Consider the following 25,150-nt stretch of genomic DNA (forward strand, 5'->3'; position numbering starts at 1 on the left):
TTGCAGGCACAAGGCCTACCCACACAACTGAGGTACCACTTTTATTGGGCGTCTTAGGGGAACACAGAGTAGTAGAACAAGTGTTATTACCAATTGCATTTCTATGCATTTGCACCATCCAAATGTAAGATAATGTGTAAGAAAGAAGTATTTTGGGGAAATATCCTCTAATTCACATGCTAGGAGGGGTACCCACAAATTCAGAGATGTGCAAATAACCCCTGCTTCTAAACTACATAGGTTTCATTGATACCTACTATGCACAATTTATATTTTACCATATGAATTGCTCTATACCCGATACACAATGAAAAACGATTGCAAGGTGCAGCTTAGCTATTGGCTCTGGGTACCTCAAGGGCTTGGAAAACCCACAAACCCTATATATCCCCACAGCCAAAAGGGTCTAGAAGATATAATGGTGTATACCTTTTGTGAATCAGTCATCGTGATGAGAAGTTACAAATAAAAAACATTGTCACAAATACACATTTTTACCTGCTAATTTTAAATATTTTTTTTATTTCAAGACGTGGGGGCTCATTTACAAGCCCCTAGCGCCACCGGAGCATCACTTTCAGCAATGCTCCAGTGGCACTGTATCCTTTACCACATTTACAAGGTGGCGTTAAGCCCCTTTTTTGTGGCTTAACACCACCTTGTAAGTTCGGCCCCTTTACACGCATCACTTTGTGTTAAATGGGCGTGCAATGTGTGTTGCTGTGGGCATTCCACTGCACCACCCGTTGCATTTTGACGCTGCCACAGATTTACGAGAAATCGTAAAGCTGAGGCAGCCCCAAAAGCTATCACCACCCAGGGGTGGTGTTAGAGTGGTGCAACGAGGAGAAATGCTTTTATTTCTCCTTATTTTGTGCCTTTTCTATGTGTGCTGTATTCTGCAGCACACAAAGAAAGAACAAAACATCATTAATGATTGCTTATGTGCAGTACGGTGGCCCTTCCTGTACATAAACAATCATTAAATAATGACGAGTTGCTGCTTCTATGTGTGCTGCAGAATGCATCACACATAGAAGTAACAAATCACCATCATTGTTTATGTGCAGGAAGGAACACATTCCTGCACATAAACAATCATTCTGTGCAACACAGACACCCTTGCTCTATGGTGCAAGGGTGCCTGCATTGGTACTGGGCAGCTAAATTAGTGCCGGCGCAGTGGAGAACATGGGGATGCGCTGTATTCTTGTAAATAGGGTGCATCCCTGTGTTCTGGAAATGACGCAGCTAGGCGCAGCAAAATTCCTTGCGGCACTGAGCTGTGCCATTTCGTTCTAAACTAGGCCCTTGGTCTCTTTGGGGAAAACCTTGAAGGATCTACACAAATGACCCCTTGCTGAATTCAGAATTTTGTCTAGTTTTCAGAAATGTATAGCTTTATCGGATCCACTATGGTTTTCATACCCGTTTCCACTACAAACTGGAAGGAGGTTGAAAGCACAAAAAATAGGGAAAATGGGTTATCTCCCAATAAAATGCCAAAACTGTGTTAAAATTTTTATTTTTTTTATCAATTTTGCCTGTTTCTAAAAACTGGTAAGATGGTGATATTAGCACAGCAGACCTTTTGTTAATGTCATTTGCAGGAAAAAATAGGCACTTTCTTCTGCAGCACTTTTTTCGCATTTTGCACAAAAACCCCAAAATGTAGCTATATCTTGGCTAATTTCTCGGTTCCCTCCAGGGGGGTCCACAAACCCTGGGTACGTTTAGAATCCCTACGATGTTTGAAAAAAAGGATGCAAATTGGCGTGGATAGCTTATGTGGACAAAAAGTTGTGGAGGCTTAAGCCCGAACTACCCTAAATAGCCAACAAAAGGCTTAGCACTGAGGGGAAAAGGGCTAGCAGCAAAAGGGTTAAGCCCTAAAGTGCGCAGGGCTGAGTGCCTATCCTTGGCACCTCGTCACAGAGTGAGGTGGAGTCTGCAGTCTTACTGAGCCCATCCTACTCTGTGACTATGCAGGTCAACCGATGAGGGGAGACAGCCGTCCCAAACCTTTTGGTACTTCCGAGGCTTCCCTCCCCAAGAGCTGCAGCAGGTAAGTGTTGTGTTTTTATTGACTGTTTGGTGCGTGCATGTGTGTATCTATAAATATATGTGTATTTGTGAGTCAGTGTTCTGAATGGTGTGCTTGTGCACGTGTCTGCACATAAATGCATGGGTGTAAATGAGTGTACATCTCTGTGTGTGCCCCAACCCTTTCTAAAATGTACTTACCAGCCTCCACTGCATATATATGGAATTCAGTAAGGAAATCCTTTACTTACCTGTACATGCGTAACTTGTTGCGTATTTGATCCTCGATATTGTTCCCACTATATTATGGTATCATGATATTCAAATACTAGTTCTGTGGAATACCATTAAGATGCCCGATTAGTACAACTGCACTAGAACCCGTTGATAATTATGCAACAAATGAGCAGAACATGAGTCTGCACTCTTTGAGACTGCCACTGGTGGAATAAACTATCTTTCTTAGTGGTTAAGCACGCATGCCTCTTCCTGAGATACCTGGGGGCAGGTTGCATGAATTTGCTGGGTTTTGGTTTGGCTGCGGCAGTGCCAAGTTTCTGCGCCTCTGACACAAGAGCCATCAGAGAATATGTGGAATGATGCTTTGTGTTGATCTACTCAGTAGTGTGTACAGTGCTTGTGCAGCAGCAGGTCTACATTCATGCATGTTCTCCTTCTACTCCTTCACCTCACAAACACAGAAGGCTCAGGAGGGCTGAAGGTGGTTAGGACTCTGAAGAGCCTTTACAATGAATGGCACTGCAGGTAGGAGCAGCCTTCAAGAAAAAGTCGCTGGGTACCGCGCACAAAGGATAATATGACTCCTGATAGGGTGTCAGGTTCAGGCTTGACGGATTCTGAACTGGGTGATGAAGATGTGGTGACATTAGGAAGGGCTTCTCCCTATGGTGCTGCATTGGGCGTGTGATGATGTAGATTTCACTGTCCCTGAAGCTCCTGGTTCATCCTGGAGTGTGCACCTGAAACCATTTCAACAGACCCCAAAGCGGTTATCCTTATCACGAGTATGTCCTTGATGTCATCCTTAGGATATGGAAAGACCCAAAGAAGAATGATCTTCCCCAGTTCATGCTGTGTCCTGCCCCTTAGTTAGGGTTAGACTGGCCACTCTGCCACCCCGGCATTTCCTTGACAGACTGTAGGCTATAGGGCTGCTTACATATCAGGATGTGCAGCCATCACATAACCATGCCCTCTGGCCCCATTTTAGTTGCAGCCCCCAGATCTGTGGGAGTTTGACCATTTTTACCAGGGCTGATTTTGGTATACAGCCTAGCCATGCTCTGTTAGGTTTGGTTTAAATGACTTTGAATGTTGTTCCGGTTGCTTATTGGTGGCCAGCTTGATGGAGGGAAGGTTAGTGGTTGACGATGACATACTCAAAGGTGCAATGGAAAATAGACAGTAGATGTCTAACTCAAAAAGATATACTCAAGTTCCAACTGGGCTCTGTGGGCTGGGATCTATGAGGCTGGTGCTACCCAGTCTTTGATTTGGCATTTTTAGGAGTATTTCAAGTTTGTGGAGGAGAGTTGTGAGTGTTCTTTCTGCCAATCCGAACGGTATGACGAGTAAGGTGGTGCCACCTTGTGTGATGGGGCCTCTGCAGATGTTCAACATTACCTCCCCTTGAACGGTTAGCATAGGGATACCTCCCTGTTTAAGGTGTGTTCCAGCTGTGATGCAACTATCTCTGTCGTTACTGTTGACTACCATGTTCCTCCGGTGGCAATACTTTCTCTGTGCCTCGTACCGGTAAAGCCTTCTTTGAGTCATCAAAAAAGTGCCTTTATCTGAAGATGGTCTCCCAAACAGCAGAGCACTCTTGGTTGACGATCAGCACTGTCAGAAGTCACACTGCAGCTCTATATCGACCACACCCACAATTCATGCCTCACATGAGTCTAGCATGGTCTCACAATGGAAAACTATTGTTACAGGGAAGTAATCTTTTTTTAATGAATAGAGGACAGTTTGTGAATATGATGCCAGGGGCGGACTTTGGGGTGCTTCTAACACCCTTACAGCACTCGTGATGGAGACGAAAAGAGAAAACGACTTGACAGAGGCGTGACAGGGTGAACCTAACCGGCTTTATCATCTGTGAGATTCGATGTGGGGGGGATTGGTAAAGAGCGCGGAAACGACTAAGTGCCTGGCGCGGAGCTCAAGGCACACCTGTTCAGACAATTGCTTCACAATGATGACGCCACCTGCTGCCCCCCTCTGGAGATACCGTGTTCACCACCCAGCAGGCCTCACGCCACGATACCTCTCGGTCCACCAGCGACTCCGGGCCTACAGGAGTAACATACGCCACATAAATAAACTAAAGTCGTATCTTATCATACATACGCACACTCTGAAGAGCAAGCTGAGGAGGTGTCATGAAGGAGTCGAGAGGCCGAATTAAGACCACAAATGGTTGGTATATTTCGACGGACACTTGGCTGTGGGGGATTGATACATGAGTGACCCATTTTTCCACATTGTTTGAGTAGAGTATAAAAACGTAAAACGCCTCGCCTTTTTCTAGGGGTGGTGTCGTCGATGAAAAGAATTTCTGCCGAAACACTTCATCAAAGCTTTGGTTCCTACTCATACTCGCTGTCACGTCTGTTGAAGTGAACTGTGATACTCTGAAAAGCAGTGTAAATTCAAGGGTCACTGCCTAGGACCACACATAGATCATCTACGTTTCTGATTGGTCAATAACTCACAGTCCTGGAGATCTTAAATGTTACAGAAATAGCGGTGATCGAGTTAAACTTGAAAGCAAAACTATAAAGTGCTTTCATAATACGTAAAAACAGTTGTATTTTAGGTGACAGAAATGTCCTTGTGTTCTATGTAGCGATTGAGGCGGACACTCCCTGAAGGTCTTTGAGGTGGAATGGCATAAGAGCCAACGCGCTCGCGCAAGTCTGCCATGTGACAAAATCTGGCCCTAACATACCGACATTTGAGACGTTCTGTCTCAGTGCTTAATTTGAACTGGTGGTTGCCGCGGCCACCGGCACTTAATTTTGGGGACTGACACTTATTTTCCGAATCAGATATCTAGCAAGACCATCAGCGGAAAACACCCCTGAGCAGAGTTTCGGGCACTGACATGTTTTCTTTAACACATTACCTCTGCTCTTACCCGTCCTGAAACCTCATGGTTTTCTAATAGGGTGATACGCAGCTAAATCACGTTTGGGCTACAGTGACCGTCCCACACACACACTTCGGGGCTTCTTTGCTAACACAGGAAACACGTTTCCTAATTTAGGCAGAGTAGCAACTATTAGCATTGACCATGTAGCTAACAAGACTGGATGGGAACCACAGAACTCAAATGACCCTCATTTCAAGGGTTCAGGTCTGACAAAAAAAAAATAGCTTTGCAAAATAATCATTACGTCACATGCGTGTCAGTGGAAACGCAGAGCATGGCATACGCGAGCACGCTCATTGCACCGTGGATAGGCTGAGAGCTGTGAATTGTCTGCTGCCTGCTGCCCCCTCATAGGTGCGGGGGAAAGAGTTGTTCCCATCGTGGCAAACCTCCTTCTGATGCCTCAGCTGCACACAGGGGCATGCATTCCGTCTAAGGCTCCCCCTCCCTTCGCTGGCCCCTCTCAGGGGCTCAGCATTGTCTTCCCACACACGCAAAGTTTCCCACACTCTTGGCCTCCTTCACAAGCCTGTTTCCATTAGGAGAGAATTCCAGGCTCAGGCCCGAGTATAACTCTGCATGGACAGCTCAACAGGTGGTGAGAGCTGCAGGCAGTGAGAAAGGAGGGCAGCGACTCTAGAGACAGGCACAAATATAAATCAATTGGCGACCTAGTGTACTATGTTCCCTGAAATACGACATATAACAGTAATATATATATATATATATATATATATATATATATACAAATAGAGGGAGAGCGTACGTAACGGGTAACTATACAATATGGCCAGACCCACTGGAATTCTGTGACTGTGCGGCTTTTTCGCACAATTATGGATTTGCCGCGTTTGCCATATAATCCAGATTTTAACAAAAAATGTTGTTTCTAGCTCAAAAGTTTCAAAAGTTAATAAATAGTTAGCGACAAGCGTTGTGGCGCACTGGAAGGATCTTTACAAAAGTTAACTAGTCTCCTTTTTAGTTGCTCGCAGCTATATTTGTACATTAAACCTGTACTAATGGGGTCCAACCAATGTCCAGACAGTGTGAACAAGTGTTAAAATGACTAAAACAATGACTACTACAAGATGTACTGCATTATGCAGCATCATTTACTTTTTCTTGCCACATAATTTACCCAACTCTGCCACATAATTTGGCCTTTCCCTGCCGCATAATTCCAGTGTCCAAGATTATGGTTCAATCTTTCCATAGATTGATTCATGTGACATCATAAACCACAATGCACAAAGTTTTGTGAATGTCACCGGAACCTTGAGATCACAAGCGCTCGAGATGTCAATTTAAGATTTCATCACCCATTATTTGTTCTGTATCTTTGTCATGACGTTTATTTTAGAGTATTTAGGGTGAAATGTTTTTTAAAGGGAAATGCTTATTGATATTACTAAGCGAAATACTGGACTATGCTGTTAGGTTATGTGTAGTCAAAAGAAGACAACACTACTTAATTATGTTAAGAATATACAATTATTCCTTTCTGTAGATGCTTTATTTACTACATAATTGTGGATTTAACATACTTCCCACACAAATTGGCATATAATTTGCAGATTTCAACAGAAACGTTTTTTCAAGCACACATTGATCAAACAATACCACCAGAGAACATCCTACATAATGTTGCTTGATCTGGCTGTTTTTGTCACATAATAGCGATTTGGAGGCTGCCATTATGACAAAGACAAAATTGCTACTTGTGAGGTCCTACTGCCTTTAGGGATACGTTCTGTCATCCACAAATGAAATTCGGAAGGTGTGAGGATTTTGATTGGTATAAGGGAACACAAACATGTCCATTTTGACTTCTTCCTGCATCAAATGAATTGAAACCATGTATGTCTGTTACTCCCCCACTTAGAAAAGTCAAGAGAACATGGGGTCACCATACCCAACAACATGTTTCTTTGTGAAGAGCTATAGAAAATGCCACATTTTTACAGCTTCAAAAAAAAGAAGAAAAAATTGGCATATGTTCCATAAAGTTTCCTGGTCAGTTAACCACTGTGAGGGCAGTGTTCCATGCACAAATATAATCCTTATGTTTAGCAGAACTATGAAATGTATAGCTTTGACAGTTTGTAAATGGTCGTAGTTGTCCACTGCCAAATGCAGATTCTGAATGCAACATGTAAAGCATGCTTAATCAAGGAGAACACTCATTACTGATGAGGTCTAAATCCTGATAGCATTTTCCTACATGAGAAAAAGTGAACATGTTTTGTATTGTACTAACAAAGAAAAGGGAATGCCACAGTTCAAGAAATGAGTTGTCCTTTTTCTAGAAGTTCAACATATCCAAAGGACGATCCATATCCAAGCTGAAGAAAAAGTTCTCCTTCCTTTACATCATCATTAGACAGGAGCCGTACTTCAGTATCAAAAAATCAACTTTTTGTTAACAAAATACAACCCAGCAAACACGTTTCATCCTGTAAGGACTTCAACAGGGCTGAAAATAAAACACATCCACAAAATCTTTTTAAAAAAACAATACAATAGTATCAAGTCATACATTAACCCAAAGAGAATATATACATGATACACAAGGACTCCCCAAAAAAAGAAAAGAGAAGCCCCATTCCTCAATCTCAGAGTTTTAGATAAAAGCAAGCCCACTTTCTTACATATAAATCATCAGAACATACTTTGCCCCAAATTAATTACACATCTTCCCAAAAAGAAAGGAAGAACTAGTTCAAGTATTTAAACAATATATTTCACAATCGTATTCCTTCAACATAAATTAATCTAATAAGGATAAGAATATTTTATCACAAACTGAATACAGATTGTGTAACCATCCTATATAACTATTGATAAAAGTATTTTATAGAAAATATTTTTTGTCAATAGGTATACAGGATGGACAAAAAATATTTTCTAGAAAATACTTTTTGTCAATAGGTACATAGGATGGTTGGGTTCTGGGGACTTATGTGTAATAAAATTGGGCTTGCTTTTATCTAAAACGTGAGATTAAGGAATGCGGTTTCTGTTTTTCTCTTTCCTTTTCTTTATTTAGTCGTTATGTATCATCTATATATACTCTTTGGGTTAATGTTGGCTTTACCAATAAGAATGTATTTCGACCTAGATTAACCCTTTTTAGCAACGTTAGGATAATGAAAGACTGGGGGGATAGCATAACATTGTAATCTATACTCTGCAGTTTGCATGTAGCTCTTTGACGGAAGTTCATAAGTCACTGTGCCAAATTGGGACTGAAACCTAAGAACTGGAAGTAACAAAACGGTCTCTGTGACAATAGCAGTAATCCACTGTGCTATCCATATAAAATACAGTTCTGTGTTGTGCATTCTTTTCAGCAGGTATAATTACCATCTGCACTACTTTGTGATGAGTCAAAATTGCCACTAGAAAATACTCAGATGTCTCCACCTGGATACGGGCTGTGGGCATCGGGTGCAGAGTGGTTAGGACACACATTCGGAGTGAGATGGGAGCACTTAGTTGTTGGTTTCTTCTTGGACAGGGCCGCTGTCCAAGAGAGTTCTTGGTCCTTTTGGGTGCAAGGCAGTCCTCTGAAGCTTGGCAGAGGTCCCTGGTCCCAATAGATGCGTTGTATTCTTTTGCAGGTTTTTTGAAGCAGGAGACAGGCCGGTAGAGCTGGGGCCATATCAGTTGTCGTCTTCCTTCTTCTCTTTTGGGGGTTTCAGCATAGCAGTCCTTCTTCTTCTTGTTAGGTTGCCAGGAATCTGGTGAACTGGGTTCAGGTAGGCCCTTAAATTCTAGATTTAGGGGTGTTTTAGGGGTCAGAGGGCAGTAGCCAAAGGCTACTGTCCCTGAGGGTGGCTACACCCTCCTTGTGCCCACTCCCTTTGGGGAGGGGGACACAAACCTACTCCTATTGGTCCCTGTCCTCCAAACCAAGATGGAGGATTCTGCAGGGAGAGGGTCACCTCAGCTCTGGACACCTTAGTGGTGGTCCTGTCTGGGGTGGTCACTCCTCCCTGTTTTCCCTAAATTTCCCACCAGACTTGCCGCCAAAAGTGGGGCTTTGTCTGGGGGGCGGGCAGCTCCACTAGCTGGAGTGCCTTGGGGAACTGTAATCCGAGGCTTGAGCCTTTGAGATCACCACCAGGTGTCACAGTTCCTGTAGGGGGGATGTGTGAAGCACCTCCACCCACGACAGGCTTTGTTTCTGACCACAGAATGCACAAAGGCACCCACCCCATGTGGTCAGAAACTTGTCTGAGAGTGGCAGGTTGGCACAGACCAGTCAGACCTACACTAGCAGTTTGGCTAACATACAGGGGGCATCTCTAAAGTGCCCTCTGTGTGCATTTTACAATAAATCCCAGCATGGCATCAGGGTGGGTGTATTGTGCTGAGAAGTTTGATACCAAACTTCCCAGTATTCAGTGAAGCCATTCTGGAGCTGTGTACTTGGTACTGACAAACTCCCAGACCATATACTCAATATGGCTACACTGCACTTACAATGTCTAAGAATGGACTTAGACACTGTAGGTGCATATTTCTCATGCAGCTGTGCCCTCACCTGTGGTATAGTGCACCCTGCCTTAGGGCTGTAAGGCCTGCTAGAGGGGTGACTTACATATGCCACAGGCAGTGGTTTGTGGGCATGGCACCCTGAGAGGGGTGCCATGTAGACTTTGGCCCTCATTATGAACTTGGCGGCAATCACCGCCGACCGCCGTGGCGACGGTGAGCAGAAGACCGCCAGTGTCAGAACACTGGACACCGCCGAAAAATGATGCCAAAAAGTTAAACCTCCAAAAATCCTGCAACCTCCACCCACCGCCAGGGCCTATGATGGCAGAAAGAAAGCACACCCCACCCAGCCACCGCCATGCCGAGAAAACCTCTGCCCACCAAATAATGAAGCAGAAATCAGCATGGCAGATAGTGGATGCCGACAGACCATTGGCGGTATGGACTGCCACGACCAACAATGGGACCCACCAACAATAAATGCACAGATTGGCAACTTTGAAACCCACACACCTGGCACACATCCACAACACTATAAAACAACCACATACATACTCCACAATCCTTTGCATCACCAATAGCACAACTGAGATTGACAATACAACACGCATACACTGAACACATCACATAAGTCACACGCACAAATACTCCACCAAAACACATACAAACCCCAAACACCTGAAGAACCCACATATAACCACACAACAGCACCCTCACCAATACACACACAACACAACACACCACCCACAACACACACCATGTCACCACCTAGGCACCCCTGCTTAACAGACAGGGAGCTAAGGACCATAGTGGATGAAATACTCAGGGTCCAGCCACAACTGTTCAGGGCACAGGTGCAGCAGACACCCGTGGCCAGGAAGATGGAGCTATGGCAGACGATTGTCAACAAGGTCAACGCAGTGGGAAACCATCCACGCACAAGACATAACATCCGGAAGAGATGGAACGACTTCGTGGGAATGTTCGGTCAATGGCATCCAGGCACAACGTCACTGTACAAAAGACTGGTGGAGGTCCCCCACCTACACCCCCCGATTACACTGACTGGGAGGAGAAGGTCCTGGCTATCCTGCACCCGGAGGGCCTCACTGGACTCACTGGAGGACTGGACTCGGGTAAGTCAACTACAATACCTTAACAGTCACCCCACCTTTAATGCATGCATCACCCCACCCCTCTCACTACCACCAGGACCCCATCCCCACCAAGTCCACAACACCCACATCCAACTACCCTGCATGCCCACAATCCCTTAAACAGACCTCCCTCATGCCCCCTGTGCCCTCCACCTACCCTTGCATGGATTCCCAGTGGCACTACAGCATCCACAATGCACCTCCCCCACACATAAAATGCAAAGATATGTACACAAAGGGACCTTGCATGCCACAACAGTGGACTATACGCATAAAATAGGGCAGGACTGGGCATAAATTGCTGAAAAAGGTACCTGGCACCCACATGTCCATTATCCCCCCCCCACAGGCACCACCACCCATTCCACCCGGACGGAAACGCCAAGGAATGCCAGTACCCCAAACAGAGACAGAGGCCCCACTCAGGAGAGTGGAGGGGGATGTATGGAAAGTAAGGAATACCCTGGCCCATCACACAGTCCTGGACTGTCACCCTCCAGCAGCCCCACCCAGGATACCACTGACAGCCCTACTACCACCCAGCCACCATCATCAGCTCTGGCCAAACGATCCCACACTAATGCCACCTGGCCACAGACTGGCAGCCTACATTCATAGAGGCCACAGTCTCCACCCACCAACAGGCAGGATGAGGAAGGGCCCAGTGCAAGTGGGACTGCCAGACCTGTGTAGGGGACACAGGCACAGGGGGCGAGGGCCAGTAGGAGGACATCAGTGGCCAAGGGGGGTGGCCAAAGGATGGATGCAACAGCCCAGGAGGTGATATCTGAGATCCTGGGAGCATACCACAATACCCAGGACAGGATGGGCCAGACCCTGGCGACCTTGGATCAGAATCAGAGGCTGTAGATAGCAAACCACCAGGAGACCATGAAGCAATGGAAACAGCTCAATGCCACTGTGGCCTCCATTGCAGGGGTGCTGCAGCACCAGTACCACAGCCAGTCTGAGACCTCTACCCACCTGCAAACCCCTACTACTAGCCAGGACACTGTCCTGCCATCTACATCTGCAGCAGCTACTGGACTGGTGGCACTGCCAGAGGACACCCAGGAAACCAGCACCCCTACCCCTGCAGCCTAGCTCCAGCTTCGCAAACGTGCCCTGGGGGGCGGAGCCAAGATGGCGACCGGGAAGAACGCTTGATTAAGCGGGCGCTCCTGGGGCGCCGCTGTAACATCCCTGTGCCGGGATACGCTTCTGGGGCTGCTTTCCCCTCGCTGGCGGCTCCGGGCGTGATCGGGCGGCCGAGCGGAGGGGCTGCCGTGGAGCGGATTGGAGCTGAGAGCTGCGGCCGCCATTTTGCCGGCCGTGTCGGGCTGTACGCCGCACTGAAGACTAGAAGAGAGGTGGGTGCGCGGAAGCGGGAGCGGCCCACCTCGTGAGGGCAATAAGCCCATATTTTGCCTCGGTTCCGCCCTGGGTGCCCCCCCCCTCCTCGCCCGCCTATCGGCCGCTGGAGTTCCCCCCCCCACCAGGCGCGGGGAGCTCCGAGGAGTAGCAGCGGGCTAACGGCGGGGATCGCCACGGCTTGAGACGAGTGGAGAGACGCGCCTCCCCCTCCGCGAAAGGCCCTGTGGGACCACAACATCAGGCCAGGGGTGAAATCGTTTCACGAGCGGGTCGGGACCCGATCCTGGACCACCTAGATGCTACACATGGCTACGAGGCCTGTTGGGCGGCTGTGAGCTCGGCCGCCGCGGGCGCGCCCTCTTCGGGAGACCGCTGGCGCTGTCTCCCCCTGAGCTGGGATTCTGCGCCAGACTTGGAGGCCCTGACGGTGAGACGGGCATACGGCGTCTGTGGAGACCGCCGCGAGGGGAACTGGGAGCCATTGCCTTCGCCTTGCACCGACTACCCCCTCCCGCCCACGAAGGGGGATAAAGGATGGGAGATGAATCCTGACGTGGGCCACTGGAGGTGCCTCCCTATCTCGTGCCTGATGGCGTGGGGCGCCTGTCCCGGGAGTCGTCTCTGGACCTGCAGCTGGATATCGAAGCCACCACAGATGTGGTTCGCGCAGGGTCGGTCCGGATCAAGCTAAGCCATATCCTCTGTTAAATGGCGCCGACCTGCTCCACAGGGTGGAACAGTGCTTAAAGAACTGTGCGAGCCCGCAACACACTAAGCGAATACACTTGGGAACGCCACTCCTCTACTCCATACCGAAAGAGGACCTAGAGCCTGGAGCTGGCTGCCGACCGGGGGCCCGAGGCACGCGTGTGGTCCTAGCGACGGGAGATACCAGACCACCTGAATAAGATCTCACTTAGAGGACCACCAGCAGGGCCGAAACTTCAAAAACTGAGGTCTGCACCGACGTGGCCCCATGGGGATATATATGCCCTCCTCGCTTGCAGGGCCCAGAGAAAGTAGGTGAGCGCGTGATTCTAGGAGGAATCAGGCCGCAACAGATAAGTCAAAATGGCCGGAAGGCCCAAATCAGCTAAAAACCAGGATCGGAACACGCAAGGCCAGGCACCCGGAGATCAGCAGCATACGCCCTCTCTGCAGTCATTGGAGTCCACGCTCATGTCCCATTCCTCGCAATTCGAGAAAGTACTGCAAGCAATCATGGACACTAAAACCTCACTGGAGACCAGGATAGACACGGTATCGCAAGATCTGAACATCCTCAGAGTAGACCATGGCAAACTATCCGATAAAGTGAAGACAACAGAGGCGGCGCTAAGTGAACTGGCCCCCACGGTAGCGGATAACCAAAAACAAATTCTCCGCCTAGATGCAGAAGTAAAGTCACTGCTGAGAAGAGCAGAGGAGGCGGAGGGCAGATCCCACCGCAACAACATACGGTTTCTTGGTTTTCCTGAAAAATCACTGGATCAAAGCTCAGAGCTCCTGCTGGAACACTGGTTAATTAAAGAGGTCCTGAATGGAACCCCATCCAAATTCTTCTCAGTGGAAAGAGCATACAGGATCCCCGGACGCCCCCGACACCGGGCCAACCACTGAGACCGTTGATAGCTAGGTTTCTAAACTTCAGGGACCGGGATACGATACTCCAACAGTTCCGCAGCAAAGGCCCATACAGGTATGAGGACTCGACTGTTCACGCTTATCCAGACTTCACTCAGGAAGTGCAAAGGCAACGTAACTCCTTCACCCAAGTTAAACAACGCCTCCGGGAACACGACATAAAATACGCATTAATGTTCCCCGCTAAATTACGTGTAATAACAGATGATCGCACCCATGTGTTCACCTCACCGGAAGATGCCTGGACGTGGATGAATGCCAAAGGAATCGCCCAACCCCGCGAGGCAGCCGGTACCGACGAGAACTGTTCAATGACGAAACCTAGGAAACGGTCCAAGAGGCACGCCAGGGGTCAACCCACGGTGGAACAGGCTGCAGAGGAGAGAGCCAGGGCCCTTAAAGAAACCCCCCTACTAACACAGAATTCCTTTGAGATGCTCAGGACCCAACCAGTGGAAGGCTCGGAATCTGACTCGATCAGTTCGGACTCTACATTAACGGAGGCATTGAGGGGCCCGGAGTTCACCCCCAGGTCCGCAGACACACTCTGAACAAACACTACTGATCTATCCCCCCAAGGGGGACCAACCGCCACAGCCGGAGTACAGAACTGAACTTTGCGACTTCCTCCTGAAGTGGGTGGTCACATCACCTGAACTTATGTATCCTTGCACGTTCACTCCTGGAGATGACTCCCTTATTCATATTGTGCGCGGCTGGAGGGCGGGCGGATGGCCGTGCCCTGGGAGTGCCCCAAGCTAATTGCGGACCGTGTCTGCAGAAGGATGCAAGCCCCTAAAATGAGCCGCATCCGGATAGTATTATTGCTCCCCCGCAGACATCCATACGGATACACCTTAGCCCGCACCTAAAATGGGTGTGTAGCCTGTTGCAAGTTCACAGTTGGGGTTGGGATCCAGTTGGGGAGGGAAAGAGGGTAACTATTAGTTTGTGCACTACCGGTCTGCTCACAACACTGGACAAGTGCCCGGAGGTGGGGGGCCCGCCCGCGGGGGCGATGGGGGCGGAGGAGACCCAATGGGCCTTCCCGGGATCCGGGGAGCAAGACATTCACTCACAAATTGAATATGGCCCAATCCACAACCCATAGCACATACAAATATGACATAGTCACCTGGAACGTCAGGGGGCTGGGGACTCCGGGCAAAAGGTCCAGGGTGCACACACGACTCAAACGCCATGGCACACATATTGCAATCCTACAAGAGACTCACCTGCGGGACCAAGACCTGCAGGATCTACGTAGTAAATGGGGAGGTCAGATTGTGGGCACATCCTATTCAACCTTTGCGAGGGGGGTACTCATATGGATAGCAGGAAATGTCCCCTTTATCCAAACATCACACAAGATAGATCACGAGGGCAGGTATGTGGTAGTGGAGGGTAAGCTGGACGGCAAACAGTTGTCAATTATAGGGGTATACGCTCCCAATAGCGCACTGCCTGAGTTCCTGAGCACACTCACTCCAGCGTTATTAACGAATCCCGAAACACCCGCCATTTGGGGAGGTGACTTCAACTGCACGCCAGATCCAGCATTGGACAGGTCAAATCCCCCCACACTTTCAACAGTCAGTAGACACCTCAGCCGCCCATTATCGACATGGGCTAGTAACATGAGCCTCCATGACATATGGCGCATGAAACACCCACGACATAGGGAATATTCATTTTATTCAGCACCACATAAGGTACACACCAGGATAGACTTGATGTGCGGCACCCAGGAGATCTGCACAGGGACCAGTGGAATAGAATACCTAGCCAAGACACTATCAGATCACTCACCGCTTAAAATAGTTTTGGACTGGGGCAAGAAGCGCCAGGCTATCCCAACGTGGAGGCTACAAGCGGAAGCCCTACACGACCCTGCATTCACAGACTCACTGAGAACAGCGCTAAAACAGTATTGGGAATTAAACACCGGCACCACAAAACTAAGAGCAATGGAGTGGGACGCACACAAAGTGGTGATCCGTGGACATTGTATTTCCACTACATGGGGGGTGAGGCGCACACTCCATGCAGAGGTTAGCAAGCTGGAGAAGAAACTAAGAGCACTAGAAAACGCAGTCGCCCGCAATGAAACGCCATATACGGCTCTGAAGGAAACGCGCGCGGAACATGCAAAGGCTGATGCTACATTACGCCTTCACGATTACAAGCACCACGTGGCTAGGCTACAGTCGGAAGGCGACAGATCTGGTAGGCTGCTTGCATGGCTGCTGCGGGAGGACCGGCGGTGCCCTACAATCGGGGCGATGGGAACAGGTGCAGGCGCAATAGCTACCACGCAGGCAAAAATAAACGATGTGTTTAGGGAATATTATACACGATTATACACCAAAAGCACATCATGCTCCATCCAACAGATTGAGTCCTTTCTAGCAGATTCTCCCCTGCCCCAACTAATGCACGTCGACAGAGAGACACTAGAAGCCCCCATCACACTAGGGGAACTCAATAAGGCCCTCGAACAACTACCTAGGAATAAAGCCCCAGGGACAGACGGCCTGCCATCTGAATACTACTCTACTTTTGCGACACATCTTAACACACATCTCCTAAAAACGTTCGAAGAAGCAGGGACCAACGGTATCCTGCCCCCCTCAATGAGAGAGGCAATGATAGTGGTCCTTCCAAAGCAGGGGCGCGACCCCACTGACGTCAGGTCTTATAGACCTCTCTCACTGTTGAACCTAGACTGTAAGATACTTGGCAAAATCCTGGCTAACAGACTAGCACCCTACATGCATATCCTGGTACACGATGACCAGAATGGATTCATCCCGAAACGTAACACCTTCCTAAATATTCGGAGGCTGCTCAGTGTGATTAGTGACACCCCTCCGACCGCACTCGAGGAGGTGGTGATATCGCTCGACATAGAAAAGGCGTTTGATACATTAGAATGGGACTTCCTGTTTGCCACTATGCAGTTACTGGGTATAGGTCCAAAATTCACAAACTGGGTACGCATTTTGTATACTGCCCCACAGGCTAGGGTGAAGACGGGAGGAGAAATATCAGAAAGCTTTCCGATTAGCAGGGGAACAAGACAGGGTTGCCCCCTCTCCCCCCTCCTATTTGCCTTAGCAATGGAACCACTAGCTGCACGCGTCCGTGCAAAAAAAGAAGAATGGGGGGTGTCAGGGAACGGTACTCTCCACTCCATATCATTATACGCAGATGATGCCTTGATATACATACGCAGAGTGGAGGAGTCGCTGCCCCCAGTGATGTCGCTGCTGTCTGAGTTCGGAAGAGTATCTGGTCTAATAGTTAACTGGGGGAAATCCTGTATATTCCCACTAACCAGCTGGCCCCCTGTGAGGCAAGAAAGTGCCCCACCAGGACATCTAAAATGGTGCTTCGACACATTTAAATACCTAGGGATCAACGTCTACCACAGGGCGGAAGACCTAAGGGATGGAAATCTGGGGAAAGCGGTGTCCTCTGTTAAGAGCTCAATACGCTTCTGGAATAAATTACCACTCTCACCACTGGGTAAAGTAGCTATAGCAAACATGCTAATATTACCTAGATTGTTGTATTATTTTGCGGCCCTACCTTTCATTATCCCCAAAAGCTTTTTCGTTGGCTTGAACTCCATTTTACTACAACTGGTGTGGGGCGAGGGCAGAAGGCGGGTTGCACTTACCGCGCTGCATCATCCGGTAGCAATGGGTGGACTGGGCGCCCCAAACTTTGAGCTTTACTCTGCGGCCGCACAGCTGCAGTGGATCTTAAATTGGCTCCATAGACCTAGCTCGGCAGAAACTATATGGCTGCAATCCCGACTCCAAGGCGCTCCCATACTAGTTTGGTTGCTGGATAAACAGATTAAAAGTACATGCACCAACCCGTTGATGATAGTGGCACACACATATTGGAAGAAGTATATCCAAAAGGGAGTTAAAAAACTACCCTACTCACCACTCCTCCCACTGGATCGGCTCCCCGGGTGGGTGGAAGCCGGCTCATATTCACCTACAACTTGGTTAGACGCGGGTATAAGTGCAGTAGGAGACTGTTTTGAGGAAGGGAAATTAATGACCTTCGAAGCTATACAGGCCCTTACAGAGATCAATCCGGGGCAATTCCTGGCATATCACGCGATATGCCATGCAATCAGGAAAACGTGGGTGTCTGGCGACGCAGAGCCTGATATTTCAGTCTCCCTACACCACATGCTGAACTGGGACCCCCAAGGAAAAGCAGTCTCAAACCTTTATAAACTTCTGAACAGACCCCCGGAAGACAACCTGCAGAAAGCTAGGGAGAGGTGAAACATCGTATTGCCCACTCCGATCTCAGGGACAGAATGGCCAAAAGATATGTGCCACACACGTGAGGTCTCAAGAAACCCCAGATTCCGATATACACAGTCCAATTATCTACATCAGACATACCTGGCGCCGGCCAGGATTAAACGCATGTTCCCCGGGTCGGACCCAGCCTGTCCCAGATGCAAAACACCAGCAGCACAGTTCTATCACATGGTCTGGGAGTGCCCGCGGTTACGGGGGGAATGGGAGCGGGTGGTCACAGCCTTAGCGGAAATCACGGGGCTCAACCTGGACACGAATCCCAAATCCTGTCTACTCGGACTAAGGACAAGGACGAAAAGAAATAAACACTTGCACAGGTTTGTAGATCTAGCGTATGTAATGTACAAAAGATTGATAGCAATGAACTGGAAGGCTCGCAACACGCCTGGTTTAAAAGTCTGGCTTGCCCCCACGCTACGCTGGGCTCGCGCTGAGCATCAGGTATTAACACATTTAGCTCGTAGGGGACTGCGACAAATGGGCGGTGAGGCCTGGGGCGTCTTAGTGTCCAGGCTAGAAGCCAAAAATGATGAAAGACCCCCCTGAATCACAGACAGCTGCACCCACCTGGAAGGCCGCGGGCCCAGCCCCAGGCAGAAAGGCAATACTATACTTGGGGACGCATACATATCCATCATCAAGGCCTCGCCAACACTGATAGCACAGCAGCCCCCCCCCAATGCATGCATGCCACAGCACCAAAAGGCCTGCACACTCAATCGACAGACACCAGCGCTATGACCCATTGGACCAGATCCCTCCACTGTGCCCCCCCCCTCCCTTGTTTCCTCTGCCCCCCACCCTCACCTGTGTGGCGATGAGGGCCCCTGTCACCAGTGGCAATAGAATCGCATTGCAAATGTACGCTTCGTCATATGTGGCGGCAACTTCGGAAGTGTTGGGTAGAATTAGCGGACCGGGAAGTGCACACAAGTTCTTAGTAGTTTGTTATATATACTGACCTTAATATGGGAGAGCCAGACGACAGACTGTAACCAATGACAAATTGCTATTAATGACTTTTACATGCAAGAAAATGTATGGCTTTTGTTTTGAAAAACCAATAAAAACATGTTAAAAAAAAAAAACGTGCCCTCAGAACCAGAGACACCACTGAAACACCAGCCAGGGCCAAGCCCAGCGCTAGGAAGTGACTCTGCCCTGAACTGTCTCCCTTCTGTGCCACTGTGCTCCCTTGTTGACTTGCCACTGCCATCACACCATCTACCAATGGCCACATGGAACAAAACCCAGTGCTACCAACAGCTGAACATATATACCTGAGTATGGATATGCACCATGTGCCCACTCCCTATCACTGTTCCACGAAATATGCATTTTTTGTCACTTAATAAAAACACCTATGCACTTAAATTGTATGTCCCTCCTAAATATGAGATATCAATTGTGAGTGTGTATGCATTAGCCAGTCTATTTCATCAACATACCTTTATTGCAGGAGGGGATCCAATGCACTGTAGTGTCTGAAGTATGTTATATTGTCCCTGCTATAAGGTTCCCTGGAACATGCCACTTCAGTCATCAGTTAACAGTGTCAATGACTATAGATGCCACATTACCAATTAAATGAGTCAGACTGAAACTACGTAGTGAAAATATCAGCATCAGTGCAAAGTTCCTCATAGTCACTGGAACTATAGGCAGATCAGCTGGTTCCTGGAGTTGAGATCCTCCCCCAATTCTTCCTCACCATCACTCTCATCCCCTCTCTGAGGTTGCAGGGCTGGTTGGACAGCACCCTGCTCTTCCAGAAGGAGGATAGCCTTCATCACAGCCAAGTTGTGCAGCATGCAGCAGGCCACCACTATCTTACACACCTTGTCAGGGACATAGCACAGGGATCCCCCAGAGAGATGGAGGCAACGAAATCTAGCCTTCAGGAGACTTATAGTGCGCTCAATCACCTTCCTAGTACGTCCATTTGCCTCATAATAATTCCTCTCTGCATCTGTCCTGGGATTCCTCACTGGTGTCAGGAGCCATTGCAAGTTGGGGTAGCCAGAATCACCTGCAAAAGTGGGTGAAACAGGACCTTAAGAAACTGACTTCACTTGCATATTGGCTGTCTGTTAGCTATGTACAGTTCCAATGTGATACACACTCACCTATGAGCCATCCTCTGTCGTCCCCTTGTAGTTGCCCCATCAAGTGTGGTACACTGCTGTTTCTCAGGACAAAGGAATCATGGACTTAGCCTGGGAGCCTGGCATTGGCATGTGAAATGTACTGGTCAGCACTACACACCAATTGTATATTCATGGACTGATAGTTCTTTTGATTCCTGTACACCTGTTCATTCACTCTTAGGGGTATGAGAGCTATGTGGGTTCCATCAATGGCACCAATCATATGTGGAATGTTAGCAAAGGCATAAAATCCAGATTTGATCGCAGGAAGTTCAGCCCCTTGGGGAAACTGGACATATGTTTGCAGGTGTTGGACGAATGCATCCAGGAATTTTGACAGGATGAGGCTGAACACTGGCTGTGAGACTCCTGCACATATGCCCACTGTCACCTGAAATGAGCCCGTAGCCAACAAAAAGAGTACAGATAGCACTTGCACAGTTGTAGGGATGGCATGCTGATTCCGATTTGCCAGTTTCAGTACAGGATCCATTAATGCACTTAGGTAATGGACAGTAGCTCTATTGAGTCTGTAGGTGATAATGATCTGACGTTCCTCCACAGTTTCCAAATCAACCAGAGGTCTGTAAACAGATGGGGCCCTCCTTCGCCAGATGGGCCTGTACCTATGGTAGAGGAAAGAACACATATTGAGTGTATCACATGATGTCACTGTATCTTAGTAAGTGCGACACGTAGGTAACACACACAGATGCAAAGTATGAAGTACACCGTCAGGCATATGTGAGTTAACTCTGTAATACTGGCATCCCAGTGTGGACACAATTCCAAAAATGGGTGCATGTGTGGATCCTAGACTCATGTCAGCAAGCGACTAAGGTCGGAGATTTGGAGGCCCTGGATGGGGGCCTCTTTCCAAGCTATGGTGACGTGGTGGTAGCAAAATGGCAGCCACCTGGCATCCAGGTATGAGGGAGTGGAAGTGACTTCATTCCGCTGGCATTAGTCATCATGGCGGAAGACGGTGTTCACCGCCGTGCACCCGATCATTGGTTTACATGGTTGTCAATGGGGAACCTGGGCCAATCATGATCGCTGCCGGCGGTGACGTAGAACACCGCTGCGCGACCTACGCCATTTCAACAGACCCTTGACACTTGGCTCCTGATTCTCGTATAGGCTAGTACTCCACTGCGTGTGCTGCTGTGTCCTGACTCTGGTCCCTGAGACGGCGCAGCTCACAGGGGAACGGGCCCCGGCCTTCACCGGGGAGGAGCTGGAGAAGCTGGTGGATGAGGGCCTACCCCTGTATGCCAAGTTGTATGGGCGACCAGGGCAGCAGGTGAGTTGGTGTCTGTCATCCTTAGATGTGTGTGATTGTTGGCGGATGCATGTATGCATGTGTGTTCGATGTGTGACTTCCCAAGCCGTAGACTGTCTGGCATGTACTGTATGTAAATTGACAACATGGCTTTCAACAATGGCCGTTCCATAAGGAACGACATGTCATCTGTATTCAGTGCACACATACTGATGTCTGTTTATTTGCTTTGTGTGTCCCATGCAGGTCAACGTCCATCAAAAGAAAGGCCTGTGGCAAGCCATCGCCAAGGAAGTGCGGACCCTGGGGGTCTACAACCGGCAGAGCACCCACTGCAGGAAGCGGCGGGAGGACCTGAGGCGCTCGGCCATGAAGACCGGAGAGGCCTGGCTGGGGAAGTCCTCCCAACGAGGAAGGGGTGCCTGTCGGACCCTGACCCCCTCCTAACAGACCACATTCTGGGGGTGGCTTATCTGGATTTGGATGGGCGCTTGGAGGCAGCACAGCAGCCACAAGGGGGTGAGTATCAACACTGTTGTGATACTGCTTTGATGGATGGATGTTGGTGCTGTGGTATGTATGCATTCTAGTGGCAGGCACTTGGACAGGTGGGTTCCTGCCCCCTCAAAGTCCATGGGATGGTTTGAGGGCTAGTTTGGGCAGTCTCTATAGGCCCATGGGGGGTCACCTTTCTGTCATCTGTTATGCTTTGTGGCCTCATGGACTTGTAAGTGCATTGGATGGGCATGGTCTCTCATGAGTGTACTCCACACAGTATATCAGGTCCGTGTTTTCTGTGGGTAATGTGGTGCATTCTGGGGTAATGGCCACCAGTCAGGGGCACAATCATGACGTATGCTGTATATGCTGCGTGTAAGTGTGTGACCTGGATGGGAGTGTGTGTGAGCCAGAGATGTACATATATTCAGTTTTTGACAAAGTTCTCCCTTGTTTTCTCTCTCCACCCCTGTGTTCTTGTGTCCTTTGTGTACATTAGCATCATCTGGCGAGGGATCAGTGGCACCGGCAAGTAGGGATGCAGCAGCCCACAGTTCCAAGGAGTCAGAGTCGGTGGACGCCAAACGGACCAGTGTGTTGGACGGCGAAGGGAGTACCACGGGGGAGGCAACTACCACTGGAGGTAGTGACTCTGATACCTCCTCCGATGGAAGCTCCCCGGTGGGCACACCCATTCTATGCCATCTTCTGCCACCCAGTTGCTCCTACCCAGTTGCCTGTGCCAGCTCACCCAGGAGGGGGGTGTCTCCGTCGCTCCAGGCACCTCATCCCCTGCCCCAGTCAGCCCTTTTGCCCTCACGGAGGAGGCTATTGACCTCCTGATGATCATCTCTGTAGGGCAGACAACCATTGTGAATGCCATCCAGGGGGCTAGCATCCCAGATGCAGCAATTCAATACATACCTGGAAGGCATTCACTGTGCCATGTCTGACCTACAGAGATCTTTTCAGGCTCTGGCTTCCTCTTTGATGGCAGCCAGTGTCCCTGGTCTTTCCCTCCCCCTCCCACCATCTCTACCACTTCCAGGACCCCACTCCCTTCACCCATCCCAAGCAAACGTACAGACAGGCATGCACACATGTCAACACATAAGAAGCACACAGACAAACACAAGCACCACACTTCCCACCACAGACAGGCACACACCCAACATACCACAGCACACACAACATCCACTTTACTGAGTGTGTCATCCTCCCCTGCCTCCTTGTCTGTCACCTCAACATGCACACCCACACACACTGCACCCTCAGTCACTGCTGTTGCCCCCATTCATGTAGTCCCCACAACATATGCCATCCAGACATGCACCCCAGACACCACACCTGCACCCACCACAACTACATTGACAGGCACTTGCAGCACACTCACCAGACCTACAGACAACATCCATATACACTGGCAGCCTGTCTTGTCCCACTGTGTCCACCCCCACTCCTCCCGACACACTCAAACATTCGCAGACATCCACACCACACACATCCACCACACACCAGCATACTTTACAGGCACCTATATCCATGTCCGGCACACCTACACCTGATACAAACACTCCCTCTACCTCCACTCCCACACCTGCCTCCAAATCCCCTCCAACTGCCCCTAGGAAGCTTTTCCTGTCCTGTATTGACCTGTTCGAACCCACTGGCCCACACCCGCCTTGTCCCTAAACATGCCCAACTCCTTGCCCTGTCCACTCCTTCCACGTCCAAGTCTACCCCAGTCCACCCTTCCCATTCCCATGCCCCTTCCCCAGGGTGGAAGAAGCCCCGTGTTGCCCCAGGCCCCCCTGCCAAACCCCAGTCCAAGCTCACTCCCCCTCCTTCCAAGGGCAAGCCCAAACCCCCTCCACCTCCCAAACCTAAGCCCACCCCTTCCAGACGTAAGTCCCCACCCCGCCACCACCTACTACTGTTCCCTGAGGTGCCTGGCTGCCCCATTGATGCGCCTTTCAAGTGGAGTACCCTTTGCACATGTGGGAGCCAAGTCCGGCCTATTTTTGCCCTTCAGGGTATTTGCAATGGACTGGCCAATGGCCTTATTTGGACAATACATTTTTTTTCCTTCAATAAAATTTGAGGGTGCCCAGTGGTGCTGTTGGCATGTTGTTCAGCGTTTCACTGAGGGGGTGTGGTGTGCACATGTGTGTACATTGGTGCAGGTCTTTGTTGCCTTGTGTCTGGTTAGTACATCTTGTTTTGGTATGTAAGCTTGGGATGGTGGGAGGGGTTGGGAGTGCGTTGCAGGGTGGGTGGGGTGGGTGTGTAACTGTGCTCTTTCTTCCCATGTGTACTAGGTTGCAGTACTTACTGTGGTCGTCTTCATCGCCGGTCACGGTCGTGGAGGTATATGGCAAGGAGCAGCACTGGCATGATTTCCAACTCTCTCTCCATGTCTGCATCAGAATGTTGTGTGTGCATCCGGTGTGTGTGTCCTTTTATATTGTTTGTTTCCGCCACCCTTTGCCTGGCGGTGGTTCCCGCCCCGGAACTGCTTGCGGTCTTGTGTTTCATTATTTGGTGGGCAGTTAGGCCTACAAAGATGGCGTTTGTGGATGGACCGCTACTTGTTTCTCGTTGGCTTCATTATTTGGCGGTCAAGACCTCCAGCCTGTTGGTGGTAGTTACCGCCACCGACGGCAGAGCGGTGTTTCCTGCCATGTTCATAATGACCACCTTTGTCCTTTTCTCCCCACCAGCACACACAAGCTGCAAGGCAGTGTACACATGCTTGGCGAGGGGTCCCTTAGGGTGGCATAATACATGCTGCAGCCCTTAGAGTCCTTCCCTGGCCATAGGGCCCTTGGTACCATGAGCACCTTTACAAGGGACTTAACTGTGTGCTAGGGTTGTGCCATTTGTGGTAACAAAGGTACAGTTTTTGAGAAAGAACACTGGTGCTGGGGCCTGATCATCAGGATCCTAGCACACTTTCAATCAGAGTTGGC

Source organism: Pleurodeles waltl, chromosome 10 (assembly GCF_031143425.1).
Source record: "Pleurodeles waltl isolate 20211129_DDA chromosome 10, aPleWal1.hap1.20221129, whole genome shotgun sequence".
Lineage (NCBI taxonomy): Eukaryota > Metazoa > Chordata > Amphibia > Caudata > Salamandridae > Pleurodeles > Pleurodeles waltl.